Source organism: Penaeus japonicus, unplaced genomic scaffold, assembly GCF_977035675.1.
Source record: "Penaeus japonicus unplaced genomic scaffold, GWHDUDI00000001_assembly GWHDUDI00000010, whole genome shotgun sequence".
NCBI lineage: Eukaryota > Metazoa > Arthropoda > Malacostraca > Decapoda > Penaeidae > Penaeus > Penaeus japonicus.
This window is the reverse complement of record NW_028234412.1, coordinates 33107221-33114720: the sequence shown is the minus strand read 5'-3', so window position 1 is coordinate 33114720 and position 7500 is coordinate 33107221. Positions and strand designations below refer to the sequence as shown.

The window sequence follows — 7500 nt, the reverse complement described above, 5'->3', positions numbered from 1 at the left end:
TTCAGGTGAATCGCGGATGCAATTATCGTGAAACGTCCCTGTGGCAGTGAGAGGGTCACCTTTGTGCCGTCACTTCGCCAGCGCTCTTATTGTCAAGGGTATCGTTAGGCTTGTTGCCATTGTTAGTCATGGCATTTCCGGCTCTCTCAAGCGAGCCGGTTGATACGGCTCCGTTCACTCAAAAGAGGCGGGCTTCTCGGTTCGCAAATGGCACTTTCAGATCCCGAATGTAAGATTCGCCCATATGTAACATTAGGGCAATTTTTGTTGAAAAATGAACGCATTCACATAAGATATGATTTCCACAAATGTACATATCTTCATTAAACATTCATTTTTTATTTAACTTACAAGTTGGTGAAATCAGATTATCCTTAGACAGTATTATCACATACTCGTGTAGAAGAAACCTTAAAATGTGAAAATGTACATCGTATTTAACAAAATAAAAAAGAACACACCAAAAAAAAAAAAAAAAAAAAAACTTATTCACTCAAAAAATCCTAATTTAAATAAAATAGTAGACAGCGTTCTAAATGAAAAAGGCAATAAATCTTCTGGCCATGCCTTAGAAAAGTCGTAAATGGGCTGAACTTTTAGTCTCTTTGATCGATCGCTGATGATTGATCACCTCTGGCCAAGAGATAAGAAGTTTTATCATATTAGGGTAAACAACAAAGCCATTATTGGTGATAATGATAATGTTATTATCATCATTATCATTAATATTATCATTATTAGCATTATTGTTATCATTATTGTTATCATTATTATCATTCTTGTTATCATTATTATTAATATTATTATCATTATCATTATTATCGTTATCATTATTATTATTGTTGTTATTATTATTATCGTTATTATTATTATCATGATCATCATCATCATCTTCATCATCCTTATCATTAATATTGTCATCTTTATCATCATCATTTCTATCATTATCATTATCACCATTACCGTTAGTGCACGCTCACTCTGGAATGTAATTAACCGAACTTTGTAGTACATGAGTAACACTTAATCAACTCATTACACGAACCGGCTTCCCATAATTCACTTTAAAAGACCCAAATTATATTACCAGTCATTATAGGAATAAGTATTATTCAAAGAGTCATTTTTTTTGTTTTTATTGCATTTTCCTGTTTCATCTTTATTGTCATTGATGGTAAGAAGAGCGGTATTGTTTTGTTTTTTTATTAACTTCATTTTGAATTTGGTGTTATTTAGTTTTATTTTGATATAATCATTTCAGAAACTAGGATTTTGCTACTATTATGATTATCACCATAATTGTTATTTTCATCATTATTTTAATATTATTATAAACAACAAAACATTCACCCTTATGCCTCCTCCTCCTCCAAGATGCCTACCATTAACCTAAACGAATAAACTAAACCAAGAATAACACTCATTTTTTCGCTTTGTTTTTTGGGGGGTTGCCCGTTTTCTATGTAGGTGTTAGAGTCACGCGAATTAGCATGGCTAACTGAAAAAAAAACTTGGCGAAAACGTGGAGCTTTCAACCGCGGATATTATTCTGGTGATCGTATTTCCTCATGTGGAGGAAAGTTGTAAAGGATGAAGCTTTGTCTTAATACTGAGTAATAAATCTGGTGCAGAGAAAGAAAGTGAGAGATGGGACGAAGAAGGGGAGAGAGGGAACGAGGGAGGAGGAAGAAGAAGTGAGGGAGACATAAAGAGAGGGAGAGAGAGAGAGATTGAGAGAGAGATGGAGAGAGAGAGATTGATAGAGAGAGAGAAGGAAATATGAATAATAACAACCATAACAACAGTAATAACGATGATAATAATAATGACGATCATGATAATTATTGTAATAATAAAGATAATGAAAATGCTGCTGCTGATGATAACGATAATAACGATGATGATAATATCATCAATGATAATAATGATGATAATAATAATGTTAATAGTAATATCATATAATAGTAATGATAATAATGATAGTAATGGTGATGATAATAATGATAGTAATGGTGATGATAATAATGATAGCTATGCTAATAATGCTAATAATAACAATGATGATAATCATATCAATGATAGTTAAAGTGTCGATAACAATAAAAACAAAAAAATACAACTTATAGATGATAATAATAATACCTCCGTATCCCTCAAAGCTCTTAACCAATCAGCAGACACCATGCTATGACGTCAGTGAGTATCAAGCCAATCACCGCCAAGCAGAATAGTGCCCATGACACAGCGGAAATTGTGTAATAAATGTCTACTACATCAAAGCCAAGGGGAAATTTCGGCTCAATGAATGTTGTAGATTAATGCCAGAAGAAGGCATAAGAAAGGGCGAGTGAGCATCATCGTGATTGCATTACCTTCCATGATTTATAAAAGGAAAGAGAGCGACATATTAACGGCATTCAACGAATATTTTTTTATAGAGATAATTTAAATTATCATTACGTTAATAATGTTACTCTTATAATTGCTACTAAATATGATGATGATAATTGTAATAATGATACTACTATAATTATTGATAATAATGATAATGATGATAATAATGATGATGATGATGATGATGGTGATGATGATGATGATGACAATCGTAATAATAATGATAATAATTAACATGAATATGATGGCGATGATGATAGAACAAGACATATTATTGATGATAACAAATATAATGATGGTAATAATAATGTTCATAATATTGATGATAATAATGATAATGATTATACAAGTAATGATAATGATCACGTAAAACAGTACTATTGCTAATGATAATGATAACAATAATAATTATGAGGATAATGATAATAATAATAATAATTAAAATGATATTGACAATGAAAGTATTAGTAATATTATTCATGATGATAGCAGTAATGATTATATAAAAAACAACATTGATAATAATAATATTAATCATGATAGTAAAAACAACTGCTATTATCATCATGCATTAATGATTCTAACCATAATAATGGGGATGATGATAAAGATTGAAATAGCAAAACTAATAATCATAGCAAGAAGAATGATATTAAGCAAAATATTATTAATGGAAAAAAAGGTAACCATACAGTTAATGATGCTAAAATTCCTGCTGATGATTATAATAAAGATGATAATAATGATGATGATAATGATAACGATGATAGCAATAATGATGATAACAATGATTTTGATAAAAATGGTAATGATAAAAATAATGAAGTCAGTGATATCAATAATGATGATAATGAGGATAATGATAAGGGAAATAATGAATAATGATAATGGTGATATTAATGATAAAGCTGACAATAATAGTAATGATGATAATGAAAATGATTATAATAATTATAATGATGATAATAACAATGTCAATAATGATAACATTAATGACAATAATCATGACAACAACAACAATGATATTTATGAAAATGATTCTAATAATAGTGATCAATATAAAAAGAATAACAATGGTAATATAAACTATAACACTACCACTAATAATGATGGTAATTGGTAAGAATAATGATAGTACTAACGATGATGATGATAATGACAATACGAATGACAAGAATAATAGTAATAATAACAATGATAATAAGATAAACAAAATAGTAAAGATGATAATAACGAGGATAATGATATTGATAATGATAATAATAATCATAGTGATGATAACAATGTTGATATTGATAATAGTAATAATAATAATGATGATAACAATGTTGATATTGATAATAGTAATAATAATAATGATGATAACAAAGATGATAATAGTAATGATAATGATGGCGAAAAGGATAATGATAACAATGATAAGCATTATATTAAAGATAATACTAATAACGATATTGAAGATAGCACTTAGAACGATAATGATAATGATAAAATTGATCATAACAATGGTAATAATCCCAATGTTATTATTACTAGTCTTTGAAAAGATAAGATAAGATTGACTACTGCTATTAATGATAAAATTAACAAATATACGACAACAGATTCCTAACACGCGTATCTGGAACAAAAAAAAAAAAAAGAAAAAAGAAAAAAAAACAAAAAAAACACGAAAGAGGTTTAAAAATCTATCGTTCTCTAAAGTGGGTGACAATTTGAAAATAATAATAATAATAATAATAATAAATAATAATAAATAACAGGCCCCTGAAAGGCTCATTTTCAAGCTAATCTTAAGCATATACCATAATCACCCGAGAAGTAGTCATTTACCTACATCGTCCTCCCTAATCCCCTCCCCCTCCCCCCACCCAACACCCACCGTCCCCCCTCCCCTTTCCTAGAATCCCTCTTACATCCTCTCCTTTGCCTCCCCCCCCCCCATTCTTACCTTCATCTTCTCTTGCCACCCTACTCCCCTCCCCTCCCCCCCTCCCTTATCTAATCTCCCCTCCCTACGCCTTCGCTCTTCTTTTCACCCCCCATCCTCCCCCAATTTTTTTCTTCTCTTATTTTCGCTCCTATGTACCTTATGACCCTAAATGGCCTTGTTTGACCTCATATCCTATCTGATCAACACCTAATTTCCTTCCCTTTAGGAGGAGTAATGAGAGAGAGAGAGAGAGAGAGAGAGAGAGAGAGAGAGAGAGAGAGAGAGAGAGAGAGAGAGAGAGAGAGAGAGAGAGAGAGAGAGTGAAGGGGGGGATAGATAGATAGATAGAGAGAGGGAGATAGATAGATAGATAGATAGATAGAGAAAGAATACACTGACAAACAGACAGATAGATAGGCAGAGAGTGAAAAGGGTAGAACATAAAAAAAAAAAATCCAATCAAAGAGCAAATCCACTTATCCGCGAAGAAGAGATAAAAACAAAGAATCAGAAGAGAAAGAAAGAAAGAAAGAAAGAAAGAAAAAAAAAAAAACAGGAGGAGGGAACCAACTCACGAAAAAGAGGAAAGCAGATAAGTGCACAGTGAAGTATGAAGGAAATCGCATTAAGGTGGAAGACGCAACGAATGGAAGGAGAGAGTGAGTAGAAGGAGAAGAAGAGGGGGAAGGGGGAAGGGGGAGGGGGAAAGGGAGGGGGGGGGGTCGACGGGGCAGAAAGTAATCGATTGGAAAAGGGACGTAGATGAGATGAGAGTCGATAGCTAGTTATAGATATACTCACATATCTGTCTATCTATCTGTAAATATCTGCCTCTCTCTCTCTCTCTATAGAGTAAGAACGAGGAAAGAAAGAGAGAGAGAGAGAGAGAGAGAGAGAGAGAGAGAGAGAGAGAGAGAGAGAGAGAGAGAGAGAGAGAGAGAGAGAGAGAGAGAGAGAGAGAGAGAGAGAGAGAGAGAGAGAGAGAGATGCATAAAGGTATTTATGTATGCATGTGCGTTTGTGTCAAAGAAAGAGAGAGAGAGAGAGTGAGAGAGATGCATAAAGGTATTTATGTATGCATGTGTGTTTGTGACAGGGACAGAGAGAAAGAGAGAGAGATAGATAGATAGAGAGAGAGAGAGAGAGAGAGAGAGATAGATAGATAGAGAGAGAGAGAGAGAGAGAGAGAGAGAGAAATGCATAAAGGTATTTATGTATGCATGTGCGTTTATGACAGGGGCAGAGATAAAGAGAGAGAGAGAGAGAGAGAGAGAGAGAGAGAGAGAGAGAGAGAGAGAGAGAGAGAGACCTCGAGAGAGAGAGACCTCGAGAGAGAGAGACCTCGAGAGAGAGAGAGAGCACAGCCAATCAGAAATCAAGAATTCCCAGGCTATTCGGAGACTTGAAGCGGCCGCAGCCAATTACCTCTAATAGTTCCAGAACTCGACTAGGTTCTCCTTTGACCGCAATCAGCTGATCTCTCTCCCTCATGCTGGATTTAAATCTGCCATGACGATCTATTCCACAGAAATAGATCTTCAGAATGCCAAAGGTAACGAAAAGAAAACTCCAGTAACTCGATGGATAATGATTGTTGAGGGAAAATAACATTTAAATGAAACTTGTTGGATCAAGAATACCAACCTTGATTGTATAACGGAAAACACAGAACATGTTTCATCTTGTTTCTTTTATGGACTTATTGGGACCGAGAACTTGAGATTGACTTTTGCACTTTAAGGGATCATACATATAAATATCCCAAATATCTTCTCTTTTTTTTTTCTTTCTAAAACTCAACTTAGCTGGAGGTAAATCTTGAGATAGATATCCAATTAAATATCTTAAAATATATCGGATGATAACTTAGATGATAATTATACCCCTGCCTGGGAAAGTTAGAATGATTATTAAGGTTACCCTTCTACCAATTTTTATATCAAGTTGATGATATTTTCTAACTAGAATAATTATGAGATTAGGAATCCATTATTCAAAACTTGATTCAAATTTCTGAAACAATTAATTACACGACTAAAGTTCTGCATAACCTCTATCATATTTAATGCAAATTTGTGGGGGGGGGGGGACAATATTATATGTTGACCTTTGTCCGTATTTTCATAATTTAATATTTTTGTGAGTGAAGTATGAAGGAAATCGCATTAAGGTGGAAGACGCAACGAATGGAAGGAGAGAGTGAGTAGAAGGAGAAGAAGAGGGGGAAGGGGGAAGGGGGAGGGGGAAAGGGAGGGGGGGGGGGCGACGGGGCAGAAAGTAATCGATTGGAAAAGGGACGTAGATGAGATGAGAGTCGATAGCTAGTTATAGATATACTCACATATCTGTCTATCTATCTGTAATGATTGCCCTCTATCTCTCTCTATAGAGTAAGACGAGGAAGAAAGAAGAGAGAGAGAGAGAGAGAGGGAGAGACAGAGAGAGAGGCAAAAGAAGAGAGAGAGAAAAAGAGAGACGAGAGAGAGAAAGAGAGAGAGAGACGACAGAGACAAGAGAGAGAGAGATGCATAAAGGTATTTATGTATGCATGTGCGTTTGTGTCAAAGAAAGAGAGAGAGAGAGAGAGTGAGAGAGATGCATAAAGGTATTTATGTATGCATGTGTGTTTGTGACAGGGACAGAGAGAAAGAGAGAGAGATAGATAGATAGAGAGAGAGAGAGAGAGAGAGAGAGATAGATAGATAGAGAGAGAGAGAGAGAGAGAGAGAGAGAAATGCATAAAGGTATTTATGAATGATGTGCGTTTATGACAGGGGCATGAAGAGATATAATGAGAGAGAGAGAGAGAGAGAGAGAGAGAGAGAGAGAGAGAGAGAGAGAGAGAGAGAGAGAGAGAGAGAGAGAGAGACCTCGAGAGAGAGAGAGAGCACAGCCAATCAGAAATCAAGAATTCCCAGGCTATTCGGAGACTTGAAGCGGCCGCAGCCAATTACCTCTAATAGTTCCAGAACTCGACTAGGTTCTCCTTTGACCGCAATCAGCAGATCTCTCTCCCTCATGCTGGATTTAAATCTGCCATGACGATCTATTCCACAGAAATAGATCTTCTGAATGCCAAAGGTAACGAAAAGAAAACTCCAGTAACTCGATGGGTAATGATTGTTGATTTCATTTAAATGAAACTTGTTGGATCAAGAATACCAACCTTGATT

The 7500-nt window shown here is 34.6% G+C and overlaps 1 protein-coding gene across 1 annotated transcript in view; it reads right to left on the bottom strand.

Annotated features, from left to right (window-relative positions):
• LOC122251309 (G protein-coupled receptor dmsr-1-like) overlaps positions 1–7500 on the bottom strand; it is a 40471-nt gene that overhangs the window by 17820 nt on the left and 15151 nt on the right. The gene's annotated exons all lie outside the window — the stretch shown is intronic.